At 40.3% G+C, this 23052-nt stretch overlaps 1 protein-coding gene across 2 annotated transcripts in view; it reads left to right on the top strand.

The window, feature by feature from the left end:
• The window catches only part of RNF144B (ring finger protein 144B), a 161847-nt gene that overhangs the window by 40734 nt on the left and 98061 nt on the right, over positions 1-23052 (top strand). Inside the window, exon 3 of one of the 2 annotated variants that reach the window (XM_054591836.1) lies at positions 22563-22792. The exons of the other annotated variant lie outside the window; for it this stretch is intronic. The gene's annotated coding sequence lies outside the window, so the exon portion shown is untranslated. The remainder of the gene's footprint in view (positions 1-22562; positions 22793-23052) is intronic. 2 annotated transcript variants of the gene reach the window in all.

The following is a 23052-nucleotide window of genomic DNA, read 5'->3' as shown; positions in this document are numbered from 1 at the left end:
TTTGTGCCAGGTGCTGCAATTGATGAAATGAATGCGAAAGCTTCTTCCCTTGCACATTTTAGGGACTAGCAGGTAAAACAGACATAGACAATAGACCGTGACAAAGTCATAAGTGCTAAGAGAAGTGCCATGGGAGCCTTAGGAGTTCAGGCTATTGGTCGACAGAAGACCTCACTGAGGATGCAATGCCCCATGTCTTTCAAGGGAAGACAAGTGTCTCCTGGTGGACAGCATTCCTGTGTGTGAACAGAGGGAGCATGAACCCCCATCCTGGGCAGTGTGGGCAAGGGGAGGGTCATGCTGGGGAGTGGCAGAAGTGCCTGCCAAGACGGGCCTCCCAGTTCTTTTAACGCCTTATGAGGCCTTTGATAAACAGGCTGGCTTGAATTCAAGATAGTGAATTCTATTTCAGTTGTTGTTCTTTAGTCTTCACTTATTTAAGGGTTACAATGATTTCCTCAGTCATTTATCTAAGAATTAATTTTACTATTTTTCATTAAAAGTATGTCAGAAACAATACTGAAGGGAGAGAACAAATAGATATCAATATTTCCCCTACTGTTCTTAATGACATGGTTTTCAAGATTATCAGTCAAGATTCCGTTAGCTGCAAGTGACTGAAACTCCACTCAAACTCGCCTGTGCAAAAAGGGAATGCATGGGCTCACATGATTGGGAAGTCTAAAGGGTGGGGACGGGAATAGCTGGACCAGAGTTTCAAATGTTGCCCCTCTTCTCTATTCTCCTCTGCTTACAGTTTTGGATCCTACAGTTTTTTTAAGAGTATCTTTCTTGAGAAGTCTAACAAGCTGGAGAACTTCGGTTTGATGGGCAACTGCTAAAAAACCGGAAAAAAATACCCCTGTAGAATTATAAAATAAAAAACACAGTCATTTTCTTGCACCCCATTGCTTGACTTTTGTGGGACAGGAGTGTCAAAAATTGAGAACAAAAAAAAAATGTCACGTATCAGCAATGAGCAATGAAGATTGAGGGTGTTAGGCTGACTCAGATAACATGCGTGTTAGGTATTTTTCCTAAACCTTTAATGTGTAACACATTTGATGTTTATACACATTCTGTGAGGTAGGCATGAGTTTTCTCCACCTTATGGATGAGGAAACTGAGGCACTGGGAGTTGAGGAGACTGCCCAGGGTCATGTACTCGTGCATAGAAGTTCGTCTTCAGTCCTATCCTCTTAACCATGATGCTGTATAACACAGTTGCATGCATAATAATTAATGAATGAATAACTATTATGTTACAAAGATACTAAGAATGTGGTAAAGAAGGAAAAGGAAAATGCATATTTCCTCTCCCAGCATTTAGCTCAATAATTTGACGCATCCATCCAGCTCCCAAGGGTCTGGTGGAGCCCACTCAACGTGGGGAATAGATTTGCCTGGGTCTCCTCAAGGCTTACTTGAAAATAGTGAATATGGATTCAAGGCCATCCCTAATCAACCCTTGGGAGTTTGGCTCAGGGATAGCAAAGAAGAGCAAGGGGAAGAAGAATAGGGTCCACTTCCTGAGAGAACAGGTAAAATGCAAGGAGGAGACATTGCTTAAACACCCTCCACAGGTCTGTTCTGTAACTCCGTATATAAGTAACAACCGAGCCTCTCTGTCTATCCGCTCTGGGAGCCAGACCTCTGTGGGTGGAAGCCTAGCCAGATGAGAGAGACTGAAGTGCTAGGACTAAAGCAGGTTTCAGTGAGGGTTGGGCAAGGTGGCGGTGGGGAATGTATGTGTAAGCTTGTCTCCCTTTGCTAATTCTTTTCTTTCTTTCTTTTTTAAAGTAAGATTTTATTTACTTATTTTTAGAGAGAGGGGAAGGGAGAGATGGAGTGAGAGAAACATCAAAATGAGAGAGAAACATTGATCTGTTGCTTCCTGCATGAGTCCTGACTGGGGACCAAACCTGCAACCCAGGCATGTGCCCTGACTGGGAATTGAACTGGCAACCTAACGCTGTGCAGGATGATGCCCAACCAACTGAGCCACCCCAGTCAGGGCCTTTGTTTTTTGTTTTTTGTTTTTTTTTTTAAGTTTCTAAATTGTGGTTAAAAATACATAACATGAAACTGAATGGTTTTAAGAGTATTTGTACATTGGTATTAGTACATTCACAGTGCCAATTACAGGCATTACCTTATTTTGTTGCATTTCTCTTTATTGCACATCACAGACCTTGCATTTTTTACAAACTGAAGACAAGATCCCCCATCAGCAAAACGATTATGACTTGCATTATTGTGGTGGTATGGAACCAAATCTGCAGTATCTTCGCAGCATGACTGTTTTTAGAACTTCTTCATCATTTCAAATAGAAACTCCCCATTCTCCTCTTCCCCCGCCCCTGGTAGCCTCTATTCTAGTTCCTGTCTCAGTGAATTTGCTTATTCTAGGTACTTCATGTAAATGGAATCATACAAATATTTGTCCTTTTGTAACTGGCTTCTTTCATGGAGCTAATGTGCTCAAGGTTCATCCATGTCGTAGCATGTGTTAGAGTTTCATTTCTTTTTTAAAATTAGAAGACTGGAGAGGCGATGGCATGATGTGGTCTGGGCTTGCCCTCCATGGGCGGCCGTGGGAGTGAGCAGAGCAGAGGTGCAGTCCGCCTGCCCTTCAACAAGCTGCGATTTGTCGCCTGGCTTCTTCCTTGCCATGGCCAAGGCTAGCAAATGCTGTGATGGATGGGGCAACAGCAAAACAAATTTCTGACCCTGGACCTGTCCCCAGATTCCTTGTCCATATTCCCTAAAGTACAGGGACTAGGAGATTGACTTGAGTTAACAGTGAGAGTGAGTGTAGAGCCGAGGTGGGAAGAAGGCCTGTCAAGTATTCATACTTTACGAGCTCATGGCACCAGATCAGTCCCCGGCAGTCCCAGCTGAACTAAGAAAGTAGGAATTATGGAGTGGGAAGGCAGAGTAGGGTAAGGCTGAAGCTTTGCAGCATATGTATGGCAGCTTATTGGGGCATCACCTAAGCTCCAGGTGCCTAGGGGTGAAGGGGGAAGACGAGAGGAACCTGGAATCCAGAGGAGAAGGGCAGAGGAGCCATTCTTGCTCTTGCCAGTCTTAACAGGGACCTTCGTGGCCCACCCAGCAGCTGCCCTTTAAAATATCCAAGGGCCCCAACACACCTGGAGTCTTGAAAGGGAATGGGGAGATCTGTCTTTTGCAGCCTCCTTCCCTCCCTCCTTTGCAGATTTTCTGGAAATGGAGCCATGAGGAAGTTTCCAAGGCTGACTCTGGGTCAAGTAGTGCAAAACAGAAGTTCTTTGTGGAGAGTTTATGTTCTTTTTCAGCCACACTCACACGTTCACTTCCAGCCCGAAGATCTTATGGCCATGACTCTGTAAAGACTTCTGTGTGGGTTTACATACTTTGACACTCATAAGGGGAGGGGCCTCTTTTCATCTCAGTGTTGTGCTTTCTCAGTTTAACGTTGGATTGACTGGTGAAAAGGTAGCCAGCATTGACCGACTGAAATGCAGTGGAGTCTGGAGACAGGAAGGAGGTTTCTAGGTCTGTGCTGTTGACCTAATTCTGTATTATGTTTTCAGTGTTGCTGACCTAATTCTGCATTATGTTTTCATTGAATGAGTTGATTATTTTTATATCATTTCCTGGTAGGTGAATTACCTTCACTACTTTCAGTGTTTCCATGTCCCATTTTCTAGTTCCTTACCATATTTTACATGCACTTGAAAATTCCTTGTTTAAGCTCTTTCTCCTTCTTTTAAGCCAGTGGGAACAATATTGCCTGCTTATTATTTGAACAGCAGCATGGCTGCTGCTGTTATAAAAACTCTGGTCTTGCACATAATTTGTATAAAAAATAAGTTAGAATGTCTTGTCAAGTCTTTAAAGGAGCTATGTTCTTCATGTTGCACTTTAATGTTTCATGTACCAATTCAATATTTTTTTTAAGATTGAAAATTTATTTGCCAGAAATTTTTTGAATTTAATAAAAATGGCGAAAACCAATACATAAATTAATTAAAAATATTTTCATTAGGCACCAAGTAGAACAGTTTCTGAACTCTTCACCAAGAACCTCTTTTTTATTGAAAGATGCCTAAAACTTAAATGAATTTATTTAGACTTTTAATGAAGAAACATAAAGCTGCCAATCAGAGCTTCCAATTAGCATGAGATGACCAGGTTAACAACCTTGAAGTCATATAATGTGAAAAACTTTTTTAAAAAAATTTTTGTTTAACGTACACCTTTTCATTGAGGGGATTCAGTGGCCTCAAGCTGTATACCACCATACACACACAAACAAAAATGGGTAGTAAGTACTATGTATAAAAGATCAGTAATACACGATCTCTATATATTCAGAGGAAAATAATGCCTAATTCTGTAATCTTTTTGCTTTCATCACCTTCCTTGAGTGATTAAATATGTGTCACTAGATCTGGCTTCCTTTCACTCTCTCTGGAATCTGTTAAACGAGTTATTTAGTTGTGCTTTAGTTTCAATGAAAACATTTAAACAAATGTTTAATGTTAATTTTTAAAATATATGTCCTCATTGTACTTTGATACTCATGTTGTCTTTATGTTAGGCTGAACACTGGAGAGACATTCTACATTAATGTTCAAACTCATGACAGCATGCCTTTCTAAAACTGGTTCTGTTATGCCCTATTTCTGCTGGCATGGCATAATAAAAGGGCTTACATCTTATGTAAATTTGATTTTTGTATCCCTTCCCTGGTATTCAGTACATTTTGAGACTCTCTTCAGTTCTAAAAATTAAGTGGAAACAATAATTTGATTAAACATGACTTTTAAAAATGGTTAATAGCAAGGTGTCATTGCTTAAAAGTTATTTTAATAATTGGGCCATTCCAATAGGAGTGAGTCTTAAGGCAGTATTCATCCCTTCCTGTTACATGCGTTACAAGTGTTGCTGATTTGGTCAGTGATGGGCTGCAGATACTACAGTGGTTTCATAAGATTATAATGAAGCTAAAAAATTCTTATGGGGTAGTGATGTCATATACATACTACTTGATGACAATAAATGACTGTGTTACTGGTTTATGTATTTATGACACTATACTTTTAATCATGATTTTACAGTGCATTCTTTCTACCTATTAAAAAAGTTTGCTGTAAAACAGTATGTTATGTCAGCGGCAGTGTTTACTGAGTCTCTTGATTGCATCATTTTCTCTTGTGCTTGATTTAATATCATGTTGTTTTATCCCGTAACATACTGTACAGTCTTTTAGCCTAGGATGATAGGCTATACCATACAGTGTGTAGTAGGCTATTTTCTCTTTAGGCTTGTGTAAATAGACTCTATGATGTTCATACAACAATGAAATCACCTAGCAATGCATGTCTCAGGATGTATCCCTGTTAAATGGTGCCTGACTGTTTATGTGTTTGAAACCTATGCTAAATGTAAATAAATGCATTTAGTAACTTTTTTAAGGAATAATTCCTCCTCCTCCATAAAAGGATACACTTATTTTACAAGAAGTGGTAAAATTTATATTTTGTAAGAAATATAATTTTAAATTTATTTAATGTCAAGAGGTTTTTACATATTAACCATGCAACATAATGTTTATGTTTTTCTGTTACTGAAGAGGAAGATGAATTCAGTGGAGAAAGTAAGAGAAAAGGCTTTAGGTCTCTGTCCTTGAGTCTGACTGTGTTCCTTCTCTGCTGTATCATCTGCATAGATTGCTGTAATTATGTAGTTCATCTTTTCAGCAGCCTCAACTAATTCAGTTTAAAATCGGATTAAAACAAAACAAAACTTTCTTTTACTTGTGTGTCCAAACCTGTCATTTAGAGTATTCTGAACTTTCAAAAGAATGCTTAGCTAGTTCTTTTTCCAACCACAATTTGATTTAATTTCCTTAAAAAGCCGGAAAATTGTGCCACATTCAAAGATCCTAGATTTACTTGTTGAGGAGCTGTTTCTGATGATGGGGGAAATGCAGCAGACCACCATGTACTATTTTCCTTTATAAGTACAGTTGATCCTTGAACAACATGGGGGTTAGGGACACTGACCTCCCACATAGTCAAAAATTCACATACAACTTTTGACTCCCTACAAACTTAACTACTAATAACCTACTGTTAAGCCTTACCGGTAACAGTTGATTAGCACATATTTTGTATGTTATATGTATTATATACTGTAATTTTACAACAAAGAAAGCTAGAAGAAAGAAAATTGTGTTAAGAAAATCATAAGAAAGAGAAAACATTTATTTAAAAAATCCATTTTTAAGTGGACCCACATAGTTCACACTCATACTGTTCAAGGGTCAGGTATAGTGGAAGAGAATTAGGGCTGGGGATCCAAGGGCAAGTCTTATTCGACTTACAGAGTTTTACAGCTATAGTAAGAGGAAGAGTTGGCAAGGTGGGATTCTCCATTTTTGACCTTAGCATTTCAGCGGGTCTTTGTTTTTATGTGGACTTTTTCTCCTCCCCCATTTCTTCTCATTTTCTTTTTTTAAAATATAAGCATTAAAAAAAATGGTAGTATTTGGATACCCTCTGAGCTTTGGGTTTAGTCCACTGGGTCCATTTAGTTCTGTTGTGTTTTCATACTGTATCAGAAAAACTTTAAGTGGATTGAAGCTCAGAGAGATATGAAATGATCTCAAGTTTCTTCTCAAGTCATCTCAGCGGCAGAATTTCTCTTTCTTCTGCTGCTCAGAAAATGGGAGGCTTTGGAAGCAGGGACTCCCCAAGCTAAAAAAAGCTCCACATGCTGCAAACCAACTTTTTTCCACTTCTCCATATAAGTCCAACACCTGATTTATAATTTGGTCAGCACTGAAGGGGAGAGCTCTGGCTTAAGCGATCGTGAGAGGGAAACTGCTAGCTCTAGTTGTGTAGCATAGCAAAAGGAGAGCATAACTATGCCAACCCGGAGATTCTTACTAAATAGAGAAACAAGGGATTGGTTTAGATGTGTATATGATTTTATGAAAAAGGAACTTTCAAGTGGTGATTAAAACTAGAACCATTGGCATTAGATAAACCTGGTTCAAAATCTGGCTCAGCCATTGACTAGCCAGGTGACTTTAATCTAACTGAGGGATTTTCATCTGTAAAGATAATAATATACATAATGCCTAGGGAATACTGTGGAATTAACATATCTATTGCGATATCTAGATACCTAGCACAGTAAGTCCTATTAGTGGGTTATTTATTCATAAATATGTTTATTCACAAATATTTTGTCATGTGTGTACCCAGAGAAATAGCCATTACAAATTTCTTTGTGGCTTGTCCAGTTGAAATAAGAATGATGGGTATTGTCTTCAGTATTAAAGGTACTCATGGAGAAGGTAAATGGACATGACATTCACAACTATGGACGTAACTGGAGGCAGTTTTCCTGCCTCTTGCCTGGTGAACCCCTGTTTGTCCTTTAAACGCAGCTCTTTGTCATGTTCCCTAGTCCTCCAGGTGGCTCTTTCCTCTGTGTCTCCTTTGTACCAGAGCCTCTCTTCTGTTGTCGCCTTTATCTCAGAGTTCCTGCAGGCTCCCCTTTTGGACTGAGAGCATTTTGAAAGTCATTGTTTTAGTTCTACTTCCCCCCTCCTCCTCCCCTAACCCCCACTGTCTAGCATGGGACCTGGCATAGGTATTACTTGGATTGAAATAGATTGAGAGGTATTTTGCATTATTTTTTCATACTTAGTCTTCAAGATATGGTGTGTAATTTTATACTTATAGGCCATCTTAATTTAGACTAGCCACATCTCAAGTTCTCACTAGCCACATGTGGCTAGCGACTATTGCATTAGACAGTGAGGATATAACTAATGAGTGTGTATAGAGAAGAAAAATTGACTGGAGGTCACTAGGTCTCTGGAGAAGTGAGCCAGTGGAAGCAGAGGGTTGTGTTGTGGGGGTTGGGGGATGTGGGTTAGTGTAACGGCACTGTGGTGGCATCAAGCTTTGAGTTTACACACGTTCATGTCTCTGTAAACTTGTTATACCCTTCAACGTCCACTGAATTGCAATATTGCAGGTGCGGAGTAGTTCAGAGCAATAGTAAACAATAGCTTAGTAAAGAAGAGAAATATATCGTATCTGTTGAATTTACAGAGGGGATTTTTGGAAACTCAGAATTTAATTATCCTCGTGCAGATTTGACCAGAAGCCTAAAGTAAGCATGTCTAACATTCACATCAAAGTTCATTGTATTATTATTGGAAGCAGGTAGGTTGGAAGAAGTTTTCATTTCTTTGGCTGTAATGATATGAACAATTGAAAATAAATGCAAGTAGGTTGTTACCTTGGTTTTTGTTTTAGTTAAAAGGTAGCACCGCGTCCTTATATGTTCATAAAACACATAAGCTATATTAGTAGGATCTGCATCAAAAACCTTATGAACTTGGTTGGCCCAAATCACCTCAGACTTCTTGGGAAATTTCATGTTTGAATAAGGTACGTGATTATAGTCAATCGGGTAACTGTTGCTACAACTTCAAAAGCAGTGAAGCAAGGTGCTTGGAACCTGTATAGCCTGTGCTCTTCGAAAAGTAGTAATACAGCTGAAAATGTATTTTGGTTCTTAAAAAAAAGAAGTAGATTGAATTTAATTAAATCAAATACCTGGACAGAGAACAGGGCCATGCAAAATATTTGAGGCTCATAAGACTGCTCGCTAAGTCTGTGAGGCTTCTCCTTGCACAGCCTTGTTTTTGATGCCAGGACGCCAGTCTTGCCTTAGCACCAGGTCGCCCATCACATTTGATACCACTCCGGACTACAGTTATCCTTGCAGACAAACAATGTGGCGTGGTTCAGCTGCCAACAGATGTCAGGTTTCTTGAGGCTTTACAAGTGGATGGGCTGTTCTTTGGGATGTGAACAGCCATGGGGTTTGGCCTCCTGGAATTAAGGGAAGATTGCCAGTGTGACAGTAGGGAATAAGCGCTGAGACACAAGCTTAGGAACTGGCTCAGATGTCATGGTTTTCCTGATGAGACTGATCGTGTTTTTAACCTGTCAATAGGGGTATCTATCTCTTGATTTGTAGCCTCTACTGAAGCACTGGTTTACTTTTGTGTCCTTCAGTGTCCTTTTTAAGAAAATGGGAATAAGTTATTCCACATATGGTGGCAGTCAAAAATAACACCGACAGTTACATTTTTAAATATAAAAATACCTATGAACCATTTTTATGTACAAAATTTTTATGGAATTGCCACATCTGTTACATAGATTGCAGATTTAAGTATAGATTCCTTTCTGATACTTTGGTATTCTTGAGAAGGTGGAATAGTTTGAATATATGTTCTTTTATCTGTTATAATTCTTTAGTGTCCATTTAGTGAGTCTATATTTCTTCTTTTATTTAAGAATTGGCTTAAAGCTCCTTCTTCCCTGGCCATGGCCCACCAACGGCGGGACAGCGAGAGTGGCCTGCCGTGGGTGAACCCCATGAGGAGGACCTTGTCTGTGTGCAGTTATAAAACAAAACCAATGAATCTTGCTCTGCTTTTAAATATCACCATGTGATGACAATTCTAAACAAATGTCAATGATGAAATACTCTTCCCCCCAAAAAGTCTTTTTGTAGGCCTAAGTTCTAAGTCCTGCTGTGATTACTGTTGAGTTTGTTCTTGTTTTGATCCTTACCTGAGGATATGTTGGTTTTTTTTTTGTTTAGAAAATTGATTTGAGAGAGAAGAGAGGGGAGAGAGAGAGAGGAGAGAGAGAGAAAGATCAATGTGAGAGAGAAGCATTGCTTGGTTGCCTCCCATAATCGCCCTAACTGGGGATCTAACTCGTAACCTTGCTATATTTCCTGACCAGGAATTGAAACTGCAAACTTTCTGGTGTATGAGATGATTCTCCAACCAACTGAGCAACCTGGCCAGGGCACTGTTGAGTTTTAATAACTTATATGTGAGCTATAAATGAGCACATTTGTATTACTTATTCTTTAGTAAACATTATTTCTATATGAAGTTAATTTGGAGAACTACTTAAACAGGGCACTATTGAGTTTTATTTATTTATTTAAATTATATTGTATTGATTACGCTATTACAGTTGTCCCAGTTTTCCCCCCTTTGCCCCCCTCCACCCAGCACCCCCCACGCCCTCAGGCAGTCCCTGTACCTTTGTTTATGTCCATGGGTCATGCATGTAACTTCTTTGGCTACTCCCTTTCCTATGCTGCACTTCACATCCTCATGGCTGTTCTGCAACTACTTATTTGTACTTGTTAATCCCCTCACCTCTTCACCCACTTCCCCACACTTCCCTCCCATCTGGCAACCATCAAAATGCCCTTGTGTATCCATGACTCTAACTCTGTTCTTGTTTACTTAGTTTGTGTTTTAGATTCAATTGTTGATAGATATGTATTTATTGCCATTTTATTGTTCATAGTGGTGATTTTCTTCTTTTTCTTAAATAAGTCCCTTTAACATTTCATATAATAATGGTTTGGTGATGATGAACTCCTTTAGCTTCTTCTTGTCTGGGAAGCCCTTTATCTGCCCTTCCATTCTAACTGAGAGCTTTGCTGGGGAGAGCAATCTTGGCCGTAGGTCCCTGCTTTCATGACTTTAAACATTTCTTGCCAATCCCTTCGAGCCTGCAAAGTTTCCTTTGAGAAATCAGCTGACAGTTTGATGGGCACTCCCCTGTAGGTAACTAACTTCTTTTCTCTTGCTGCTTTTAAGATTCTCTCTTTATCTTTAACCTTTGGCATTTTAATAATGATGTGTCTTGGAGTGGGCCTCTCTGCATCCTTCTAGTTTGGGACTCTGTGCTTCCTGGACTTCCATGTCTATTTCTTGCACCAAACTAGGGAAGTTTTCTTTTGTTGTTTTCAAATAGATTCCCAATTTCTTGCTCTTTCTCTTCTCCTTTTGGCACCCCTGTGAAGCAAATGTTGGACCTCTTGAAGTTGTCCCAGAGGCTGCTGATAGTATTCTCATTTTTGTTTTATTCTTTTTTCTTCTCATTGCTCTGATTGGTTGTTTTTTGCTTCCTTATGTTTCAAATTATTGATTTGATTATCAGCTTCATCCACTCTGCTATTGTTTCCCTGTAAATTGTTCTTTATTTCAATGAGTGTATCCTTCATTTCTGACTGAATCTTTTTTATGTTGTTGAGGTCCTCACAAAGTTCTTTCAGCATCCTTACACCAGTGTTTTGAACTCTGCATCTGATAGATTGCTTGTCTCCATTTTGTTTCATTCTTTTTCTGGAGTTTTGTCTGTTCTTTCACATTGGCCGTGTTTCTTTGTCTCCTCATTTTGGCAGCCTTCCTGTGTTTGTTTCTATGTTTAGGTAGAACTTACTCAGTTACTGTAATATTATTAATTATATGTAGATAAATTAATATTCATTAGTCATAATAAAGATAGGCCAATATGTAGATATGTTTTTTCCTCTTTATTTCAAAAATACATGAACATAATTAGAGTACTGGTCCATTAATTTTCTCCCTTTTTTTGAATGGTAATTTTTCTTTTCTATTTTTTATCTTTTTTTGTTGACATGATTACATATATTAAATAAAATAAAAGTGTCTCTGCTTATGCTTCTTTTTTGGCCTTTGTTATTATTTGTTTCCTTTTACAATTATAACTAAAAATAGTTAGTTTTGTCATAGAAAGAGTGGTGGGATTAGGTGGTTTATTCCAGGTCAAATTTGCTAAGTATGTCATTGCTTCCAGAGTAATTTTCTATGTCAGCTTTACCATCTCCAATAACTTTCCTTGTACTCCATACTTAGTCAAATAAGCATATACAATTTTCATATGGCAACCTGTCCCTGCCAAACTTATGTGTAATTAGAATCTTTGGAAAACAGAGATATTTAAAATATTTTCTTTAGAACATACAGGTAATCTGTTTTCTTTTCAGCCTGCTTACAACTTACTTGCCTTTTCTCCCTTTTCTCTTAAAAGAGAAGTAAGAAGTACCCCTCAAGGGATATTTTGTGTTCTGAACAAAAAATACTAGATGCTCCTCCGACCCATGCTATATCTTGCTTTGATTATGAGAGCTCATTTCATCTCTGAAACAACTTTATTTCAGCCTCATGGTCCTTCCTTGTCTTACGGACTGTTTCCTTTGACTCTGAAGTCACAGGCTAGAACCAGCTAGAACCAAAAAAGCAAAAAGTTCCCTGCCAAAGACAGTCCATGAACTAGTCAGGCTAAAGACAAAGACATTTCTGAGTTCCAAATGCAGTCTGGGAACATGGTAGATGGAAATCATGTTTGGGAAAAGGCACATAACATGTGCTTGAATATGTTAAAGAAATGATCTCTTCAGACTTAATGTTAACAATCTGTTGGCAGGGATAATGCCACCAAGTGTTAGACCTGTGGAGTCAGACTGGACCTAGGTTCAGCAACCTCGGTACTTGAGTTCTGGCTAAGAAACAAGTCAGAGCCAACACTCAAACTGTAAGAGACAGTTTATTTATAAAGTCACAGAGGTAGAAGAAGTGAGTCATAGAAGAAACGGGGTCAGGAAACATGTTACAGAAGCAAAAGAAGGGCCCTTGAAGCTTAGGAGAGAGAATGGTAAAGGTACCACGCCTGGGGGGAAGATAGAGGGATGAGAAACGTGCCAGTGTGCCCCTGAGAGGGACAGCCTGCTGGATCCTCCATCCTAAGGGCTTGTAAAGACAGGGATTTTAAAGGAGGTTCCAGGGAAGGATCTCAATGGAATATTCATTAGCTTTCCAGGTGTGTCCTTTCAGGGTCGTGGTCCCCACTGACTGATCAGCCCCGGGGCAGGGCGTCCTAAAGTCAGCCATGGCATTTCTGGTCTGGTATTCCTGCTTTTCTGGGCCTGGAGCTGAAAGACAGCTGAGGCCGAGGTGTTATCCCTAGGGGGTTAATGCTTAAGGGGGCGGTTGTGCAAGGGCCTGCATGGGAGCTGCATGAAGCCACTCTTCGGCCCCTTGTTCCTCCTCCAAGGGGGTCTACCACATGACTAGTGACATGCCAGGGGAGGAAAGGTCAGGGAAGGGTCTGAACCTCATGACCCATGATACGAAAGGTCAGGGGGTCCAAACTGTGTGACCAGTGACATGCTAGGGGAGGAAAGGTTATCCTGGGGGTGATGTCCTTATTTTCCCATTGCCAGGAACCTGGCGCTTTCCGCGCTGGTCACCTTCGATCCTGGCTTGTAGTCTTTGCTCTGCTCATGTCTGTCTAACTGCCTACCACAAATCAACCAGGAATTTCTGAATGTCCCTTACTGCTCTTAAGGGGCAGCAGCAAGTTCTTTTAATCTTTTCATATCTACAGGCTGAGATATATTCATTTGTGAGGTTTCCCAAATGTATTTTCTGAAGAGCTCTTTTAATAGACTGGTTTGGGCTGAACTTCTCTAATTATTTTATTAGTTCAAAAAATGAAAAAGATACCAATGATGGGGTGGCTTGCCATCTGGGTATCACCCTCACACTGTCAGAGGCCAGCCAGCACCCCCCTGCTCCCCCCTCACCAGCTTTTAATTTTCTCTGCTTTGTTTGGCATAGGCAAAATCTTCCTGTCCTTTGGCCTCTTCCCGCAGAGTCTACTTTTTGTTAGATGACAGTAATTGTTAATCAGATATGCTCATCCGAGTGCATGCATTAGCCAAAGAGTATGTCCCTGTCTCAGATAAAACAAAGACATTTCCTGAAGACATTTAAAGAGAACAAACAATGGTTTGAATTTCAGGCTAGTGGGGGAAAAGTCACATGTGGTATTTTTGGAGAAGGAATTCTGGCTTCAGCATTAGGATCTCAGCAGTAAAATATAAATCCTGGCTCTTTAATCCATTTAGCTAGGTGATCTTGGGTAAATGACTAACCTCTCTCAGAGTTTGTTTTTTTATCTCTAAGATGGGCATGATAATTCTGATTGGTGGGTTATTTGGGTTAGGTGGGGTAACACAGCAGTAATGCCTAGCACATGGTGGGCTCCATTAATTGACAAGTGTGATTGTGATATTTAAGGCTGTTCCTTTAGGCTTCTCTGATGCCTCATTCTTATGTGTCAGTTTCTGCCTGGATGTCTGATACAAAGCGCTGGTTTTCCTTAGAGTTAATAGGGAAATTCTTTTAATTGAAAATCATACCCAGGCATTTGGAAATTAGTAGTATGGATGGGAGTTTTATTATTTGCTTCATGTAGTTGTTTTATTATTCTTAAATCATCTTCCTTTGAATTTATTGGCATCTTTTACTGTAGCTGTGATGCTGATCACTGAGTAATTTGAAGGTTAAAGGGATGATGCATTCATTTGTAGGCAAGAACATCTCTCTGAAAGAGGGCCAAAGTTTGCCTCATGAATATGGGGGTGATTTTATGTATGGTCATAATAATGGTAAGAAAATATTTTGGATGTGTCTCTTCCATTTACATATATGGGTCTAGTGATGACCTCATGACAGGGACAAAATTATAGCTTGAATATATGTTAAAATGATAAGTCTCAGGATTTTCAGTTGGAGAGGGAGCAAAAGGCTACTACTTTCCCTTATATGAAAAACTCCAATTGAAATATTAAGGAGCTTTAGTGGCCTTTGATAAAAAGACTGTGGGATACTGATCTGGGCTGTTTATTCATTCAAAATATTTAATTTCTTTGGTCTAAGGAGGAAAATTATTTTTTCCTTAAGAAAGTAGTTCCACATTGAATGAAACACCTAGACTCTGGTGTCTATTTTTAATAAGTGACTATGAGAGCTGGGAAAACCATTCAACTTACCTATGTGTCAGTTTCCTTACAAAAGGAGAGAGTGGGACCAAGCCTCAGACCTGCCCTGGCCTCACATGCTCTGATTTGTAATGCAAATCATAAGGATTGAATGACTGTTGAACACCTGTTAGTCACTCCATACCCTTTAAATGAATGTTGACTGGCCTTTGAAAGGTTGTCCCTTAAACTTTTATAAATAGGAAGAAAAGGCAGCAAGAGAATTTTGATTTTGCATTCATATTTTTCCTTACCAACCCACAGGTCACTACTGCCTCTGTGAAGTTAAATAAATGCTTGTTTCAGTTGAGTTTTTCTGGGTGGCTTCTCAGCGTTGTACTTTGTTCTGATAGAATGTGCTGTGTTAAAAAACTTTTTTTCCTCTCTGGAGGTTCTTACACTGTGCCTGCTGGCAGGTAAACCACATTATTTTCTGTAGGGTTTTCTACAAACTTACTTCACAAAGCTTAGAGATGTAAAGCTCAAGTAAATTGGCATTAATTTTTTAAGTGACCTTTTAAGTTTGTACTTTCTAACAAATTTGACTTTTCTTCTATTTAAATTGCACTGAATTTTTACTAGATATTTTGGTGGTAGCTTTGAGAGAAACATTTATGTTATTGCTTTCAAGAGTTTACACTTAGTTAGCATATAATTACGCTTTAACAGTTTACCAATGCTTCACTCATACTTAAACCAATGTAAGTCTCACAACATATTTATAAAGTTAAGCATGTTATAATTAGTATCTTTTTATAGATTAGGAAACTGAGGTGTAGGAAGGCTAAATAACTTGCTAGGCATGTTGACTTGGAAACCTATAGCTTGAATTCAACATCCATGGTCTTTCTACTTAACCAGCTCAGGTCAAATGACACACCCCTTTGTGCAATTTAAAACATTTTCCGTAGAGGAGCCTCAAAGAATGAATTTATAAAGGTCAGCTTTTACTTATTGTGACACTTTGACGAATGGATTCTCTTTCTTCCTTAAAATACTGGATAGGTCACTCTGTATTCTTTCCTAAAGAAGACCCTGTGAAATAAATATGAAACATATTAAATTAAGAATTTCAAAATGTCAGTTTCAGAGGATTTCATAGGCCACAGTCAGATCATTCATTCAACAGTTAAATGAGGTTCCAGTCTTCTAGGGGCTGGAGAAACAGCAGTGAACTGAAGAGACAAACATTCTGGCCCTCATGTAGCTAACATGAGTAGACAGATCATACAGCAAGTTAATAAGTAACAACCTAGTGTGTCATCAGATGGGAAAATGTGCTGTGGAGAAAGAAAGGATGGCAGGTTTTTAAAGAGTGTGAGAAGATGACATTTAAGCAGGGACCTGAAGGAGGCAGGTGAGGTGGGAGCCTCTGGGTAGATGGAGGAGGAAGGCCCCTGGCAGGGAAGACAGCAAGTACAAAGGCCCTGAGCACAGTCAGTGAAACCATCATAAATGGAGGAAAGAATTAAAGCAGTGATTAAATTAGAAATGTCAGCTTGTATTAAACAGGCAGTTGGATGGGTGGGCCTTTGCGTGACATAATTTCATATTGTTTTCAGTGCTAAATAGTGGAAATGATACCTGCCCCAATTCTTTGTATAAAGAGTAGTATTGTTGCTGATTTTCTCAACTCATAGCAATTTTGTTTTTATGAAACTTTTTCTTTTTAGTATATATTATTTTCTGAGTGGGGGATACATGTATGAAGTATAAAGTTCAAGGGATACATAAGGACGTATTAAGTTAAAAGTGTCCCTTCTGTACCCCAGACACTTGGTTTTCCTGGCAGGCAAGAGTATTATCACTTTTTTTCCATGCCAAGAGACAGTCTAGGCCCATAGATGCAAATATAGCATAGAGCTTGGGGGCACCAGCTTTGGAGGTAGACTGCCAGCATTTTGGCCCCTGTTTTGGTGCTACTTGCTGCCTGTGTAACCTTTAGCTAAAGAGCTAAATGTCTACATACCTTCCTTTCTTCATCTGAATAATGCAGAAAATAATCATAGAGTTGTTGTGAGGATTAAATGAGATTATATTTTATGTAACACATAAATATAAAATATTATAGACATATAAAGAATTTAACACAATTTCTAGCTAATAATAAGTACTCACTAAATGTTAGATATTATCAACATATTTAGTTCTCATAGGAAGCTTTTATGGAAAGCTTTTTTTTTTTTTTTTTGTAGGAAGCTTTTTTCTGTGATCCCATTATACAGATGAGGAAAATGAGTCTTGAAAGGTCAAGTAATTTCCTCGGGGACCTCAGTACGCGAAGGCACAGTGATGCTCAGTCAGAATTCTAATGCCACGCTCCCTGGTTTTCTAAATGAATGTCATTAAGAAGCTCTCTTATGGGTATTCCTTTCAATCAAATAAGCTGTACAAGTGCCAGATGAATGTAATACAGAAATGCTTGTAGGTGTTTGCTTGAGAGCCTAACCGAATACAATTCTTTTATTTTATATGGTTTTAGCCAAGAGTATTTCATAAGTGCACAGATCTGTTTTTAACCACATTGCCAGTCCCAGAAGAATGAAGGCAAACTTCATTCTTCTAACCAAGGCTTATTAAGCCTTTGTTATGTCCCAGGCAGCATATTAGGCACAGTGGGTGAAAAACTAGACAAAGTCCCCGCCCTGGGAGGGTTACAGTTACATGAGAGACCTAGACAAAGAGATATGTAAAGTACTGAGTGTTATTTGCTCTCACAGGGATTTGTCTGATTTGGGGAAAGGTTGATTTCCTTAATCCAGTAATAGATGTTTTCAAAAGCATTTTTTTCGAGGTTTGTTGCTCATGGATGCACATCAAATAATTCTTAGAAACAATAGACTTGTTTTTTATTTGGTATGCCTGAGGACGTGCTCAACATTTAGTGGTGTTGCTTGCTTTCGAGGTTCAGTGGTTTGCAAGCAGGTACTGCATTGTTTGCCACCAGGAAAGTCATTATCGGTCTAGCACATGAAGGAGATCATGACTTTATAATATACAGAGGGAAAATAATAGGTATGGATTTAAAATGGAATACATTAAAGGCGGGAAGTATGAGCACAGTCTGCCTTGAAACAATGTTAAATTATAAATGCTGTCAGCTATTATTTCTTGGATGGAGGAAGCAAAAAACCTCGCGTCATTAATTCTGGTTTGCTGATATATATGGTCTACTCAGCCCCACAGGCCCAGGGGGAATAAAACCTGTAGTTGAAGGTTTTGAAAATAATAAACTCTTCATTCAGCTTTAATCAGGCTTTTTTTTTCTCTCAATACTTGTTTTGTCAAATTTGTTGGTAAATCATTGTAGGAGCTCAATAAAAAAGGGGAGTATGGGATGGTTTTAAATATTTACATATTGTGCTTATTATTTACTGCCTTCTGTGAAAAATCATTGCATGTGTTTACTTTCACTCATTGGCCCTTCTTTTAGACTTTATTACACTTTGCCTCTTACCCTACTCTCCTCGCTCCTGTGATCCTGCCCCTTTCACAAACCTAACTCACTTGTTCTTGGTCTTGCATGGGAACACGTCTCTCACAGCAATCCTAGCTTTTCCACCCCTGCTTCATTAAGATTGGGATTCACTTGCATAATTTTGCCTGCCTTTCCATTCCAGTTAACGCCTTTGGGCGTAGAGCAGCCCCATAGCCCACATGGAAAGATTGAATAACTCATGTTCTAGGATCAGAGCTGTTAATCCTGAATGCTTGTGCTGTTGATTCAGGTTCTTTGCCAGCAAACCTAGGCCTCCCTTTCAACCTCTCTGAAACTCGTCTGTGTATCCAAGTCCCTGGTTTCCTTTAGACCCTTTCCTCTGCTGGCCAGCGTAGAGTTTCCATATTGTTAAGGTTTAATGTGCCTTTGTGACCTGGCCAATGGCAACGGGCTTCTGGAATCCTGTAGGCAAGGCATATTTCCTTGTGGCTCTTCTTAGATGCTTGGGACTGGCAACGTGGTCGGTATCCTTAAACAGTTAGAGATGGGGAAAAGGTGGCGTTTAGCAGCCACTCACTATTGTTTTCTCTCAACACACAGGCTGGCTCTCTTGGCCACTTGCCAAATGCTTAAAGTCCTTGGGGTGCAAAGCATTGGATTTGCAACCTCCTCTGCCCTCCCCCCACCCCCTGCCCCGCTCCCTCCCCTCTATTACCACTATTCAGGGAGGTGCCTAAGGCAGGACAAAAGGAATAGCTCTTCTGTTTCTCTGCAGAAGTGGGAGAATGGGCTTGTCTTTAAAGGCAATGTTATATCATGTACTCCTCAGAGTGGGTAGACCTCTGCCATTTGTCCTGACCTGTTAAGATTTGCCCCGAGAAGCAGCATGTGTGAGTGAAACTCCTGTTCCTTCCTGAGACCCCAGGAATCCCGGGCCTTTTTCTGAGTCGAAGATCCCCATGGCTCCCCCTCCTTCAAGAATGCTTCCACAGTCAGCCCTGCTCGCTCTCCGCTCAGCCTCCTCCCTCCCCAGCACACATCGCCACAACTGGCTCTTCCGGATCCAGTCTGCCAAATCCACTTGGAAAGTTTCTTTGGCTGATTTGTTTCATTTTATTTTTTTCCCACAACACTCTACAACTGTTAACTCTTTTCATCACTGAGTAAGGCAGTATAGTGTGTCCATCACAATTTGGATTATATCTGACTCTTGGATTAGGTGAAACCATATACATAAAGCCCTTAACTCAGCACTTGGTACATATGGTAGGGATATAGTAAACACTAGCTTCCTTGATCCTTTCTGTATTCTTCTTCTGGCAGCAAGCCATGTGTAGACAGGCTCTTCAACATGTGTTTGGTGAGCACCATTATAGTGTTATGGGTAAGAGAGGGAATCTGGGTCCCACTGTTAGGGTTCAAATTCATCACCTAGGTGAATTTGAGTAACAGGCAATTTGCTTAACCCCCGTGCCTCAGTTTCCTTATTGATAGAGTTAGCATTAAGAGTTGCTATTCATAATGTTGTGAAGATGAAATTAGTATATTAGGTACTGGTGAGACCATGTGCCTGGTACATAGAGCTAAGAAAGTGGGAGAAACATCCTGTTACGTTAGCAGTAGAAGTGGGGCTACAGAGGCCACCGCGGTGTACAGAGGTAGCCAGCAGTGGGCTTGCATTGCTATACAGCCTAAAGTAAGGTGAGTTCCTACTCTCTCTCTCTGAGAAAACCCAGGTCAGATTGGAGCTGAATGCCTGAAATGGGGGCTCCAAAACTGGGGTGAAAATGTCTATTGGAGCACCTTTGCTGAGGATGAGCGTTTCTGGCTCAGCTAAGGAAGACGGGCACATTTCTCAAACTCCTCTGTAAGAATCACCAGGGCACTTGTTACAGGCACAGATTCTAAGGGCTTGCCTTGGGCAGACCTACTGAATCAGAACCAGGGAGGGGCTGAGGATCTGATGGCTAACAACCCAGACAAATAGTGCCACCTGGCAATAGTACCACAATTCATCACCTAGGAAGCTTGAAAAGTACTGATGCCTGGGTCTCATGCATTGGACGTTCAGATTTAATGGTTTTGAGGTCTTTGTGTACAGGCATGAGGACTCTTTTAAAAAAAATATTTTATTTGTTTATTTTTAGAGAGCGGGAAAGGGAGGGAGAAAGAGAGGGAGACAAACATTGATGTGAGGGAGAAACATTGCTTGGTTGCCTCTCGCACGCCCACAGCCCACAGGAGACTTGGCCCTCAACCCAGGCATGTGTCCTGACAGGGAATCAAACTGGAGCCTTTTCAGTTTGTGGGATGCTGCTCAACCCACTGAGCCACACCAGTCAGGGCTCTGTTTTTTTTAATTTTGTATGCTTCTCCCAGAAATGTAATGTGAGTCAAAGTTGAAATCCACTAAAATGGAATCAGAATCAAGTCAGTGTTTCTAAGAATCACTTGGGGTCTGTGGTAAAGTGCAGATTCATAGGCCCCAGCCCCAGCCTGCTAAATCCCATTCTCTGGTAGGAGGGGGTGGGATATGGGTTGGGGGAGTGAGATCCTGGAATCTGCATTCTAAACAGACTTCCCAGGGGATTCTTCTGCAGGCTAGAGTTCAAGAACTACCCACTGAACAATGTTTTCCCTTAGTAGGCATGTGTGAAAGGGGCTGAATGAATGAAACAAAATCATTATTCCCCTTCCTGCTAAACCAACCTGTTAGAAACATGCTTATTTGTGTACTGTATGGAAATTCATTACTCACTCTCCTTTGATAAGTATAGGGTTTCTAGATGGTGGCGTAATTTTTAATATGGTTTGATTTGACCTGGCAGAATTTTCTGGGAGTTATTTTTGGGTTTTTGCATGCCACGTGAACATAACAGGTCAGATGATGACACCAGGGAAGCCTGCTGTGAACTAAGCTGACTGGTTGAGCAGGTTGACGTTCAGCCTAGGGTGCTTGTGTTCTCAAGGCTGTTTAAACCAAGGCTCTGAAAAAGGTGCAAGTGACCAAATGGAGAAAGTAAAAGTTTATAAGAGTAAATGTTTATGTAGCCATTCCAAAGACAGAAAGCATGCCGCTTTTCTCAAGTGGCCCGTTTTCATCTGGGCTGGAGTCTCATCTGCTTTTGCTCACCACTGCATCCCCAGTGCCTATCATGTGTTTGGCACTCAGCTGGGGCTCCACAAATAGCTTAGGAATGAGAATCCTCTCTATTGCAACAGCAGTGTAAGTGCAGTATTTCCTCTTTTCTGTGAAGACTAAGGGAAAACAACATTGTTTTTAGAGAGCTAATCTAGGATATTTATATGCACTAGGTCAGCGCGGAGATTTATCAGGTCCTCTTGGAGGGAATGACTTCGTGAGCTACGAAACCAGCTCATAAAGTAATCGAAGGCATTTTTTTGCATATATAAAGAATATGTGCTTCCACCGGAGGTGGGAGAAGATAAATGTGGAAGCATCATAAGAAGGGCCTCTGGAGCTGCAGATTGGCAGTACCCATGGGCGCCCTGTCCAGGGGAAAGGGTGAACTGCCAAGGATAATGCCACCAGTGAGTGTGCTCACAGTGTGAGGTGCGTGCATCAGGCAATCAAAGCCTGCTGGCATTAAATAGGTGGTCAGCCTCTGCTGTGATTTCACTCATATTCAGCTCACCAATAAACTTGATACTTTGGTTTCCGTGTAGCTTGTCTAGACCCTTGCTATGTAAAGTGTGGTCCATGGACCAGCAGGATTGGCATCACCCGAGAGCTTGTTAGAAATGCAGACTCTCAGGCCTGATCCCACCAAGCCCAAAGCACTGGGGTTGTCTGACAATGTGACATTCTGTTTTTCTATGTCACACTCACTGACTTTGAGTAGTATGAGTCAGCACCCATGACTTTGATTGACTTCAAGATACTGATTAAGAGGTTGCTGACACTGTAAGGCTGAGAGCTGACCCCAAGCAGAGGTGAATTCACCAAGGGAATGTCACTGAATGGGTGGCCAGTTGGCCATCTTCAGGTGATCTCCCTTTTTCTTGTGTACCGCCCTTAATTTCAGCACCGACATCTGCTACTAGCCGCCTCAGATGACTGTATGGGGCTCACTTCCATTCTAGCATGTGCACTGGAAAGAACCCTTCTCCTCTCCAGCTGCATGAGCATGCTTCCTCTAACTGCTTGGCACCAGCTAGGACTGCAGCAGCTTCTGAGAGTCTTTGCAATGGTGAAGAAAAGGAGCCTTGCTTGTTGAAATCATTTAGGGTACATTTTTATAGATGTATGATTTGCAGAATACAAATTATGTAGATTATTGTAAGCATTTTTAAATTAACTAAAGCCCATACTTTGTTCAGACTTCCTTAGTTTTTACCTATTGTCCTTTTTCTTTCCTAGGATCCCACCTACAGTACCACGTGATGTTCAGGCATCATCCCTCCTTAGGCTCCTCTTGGCTAAGCTGCTCAGACTTTTCTAGCTTATGATGACCTGACACTTTCGGGAAATACAGGTCAGGTATTTTGAGACTGACCTTCCACTGGAATTTGTCTGATGTTTTTCTCATGATTAGGCTCAGATTAGAGGTTTTCAGGAGGACAACCACAGGAGTAAAGCACCTATCAAGGGTACGTACTGTCAGCATGACTTGACACCATTGATTATGTGGCTGAGGAGTGTTTGTCAGCTTTCTCTGCTGTAAAGTTACTCTGTTTTCCCATTCCCTAAAACACTTTAGGAGGAAGCCTAAATGTGTTGTACACACTTAAGAACTGGAGGGTTATGCTTGAGGCTGGAGTATCTACATCAGCTATTTGGAGTTCTTCTGTCTGGGAGATTGGTCAATTCTCCATCATTTATTTATATCAGTATGAACTCATCAATGACT

The sequence above is a fragment of the Pteronotus mesoamericanus genome, unplaced genomic scaffold, assembly GCF_021234165.1.
Source record: "Pteronotus mesoamericanus isolate MK-2021 breed Mesoamerican mustached bat unplaced genomic scaffold, CSHL_Meso_final scaffold_31, whole genome shotgun sequence".
Lineage (NCBI taxonomy): Eukaryota > Metazoa > Chordata > Mammalia > Chiroptera > Mormoopidae > Pteronotus > Pteronotus mesoamericanus.
Note: the sequence above shows the minus strand (reverse complement) of the source record. Positions and strands in the feature narration are given on the sequence as shown.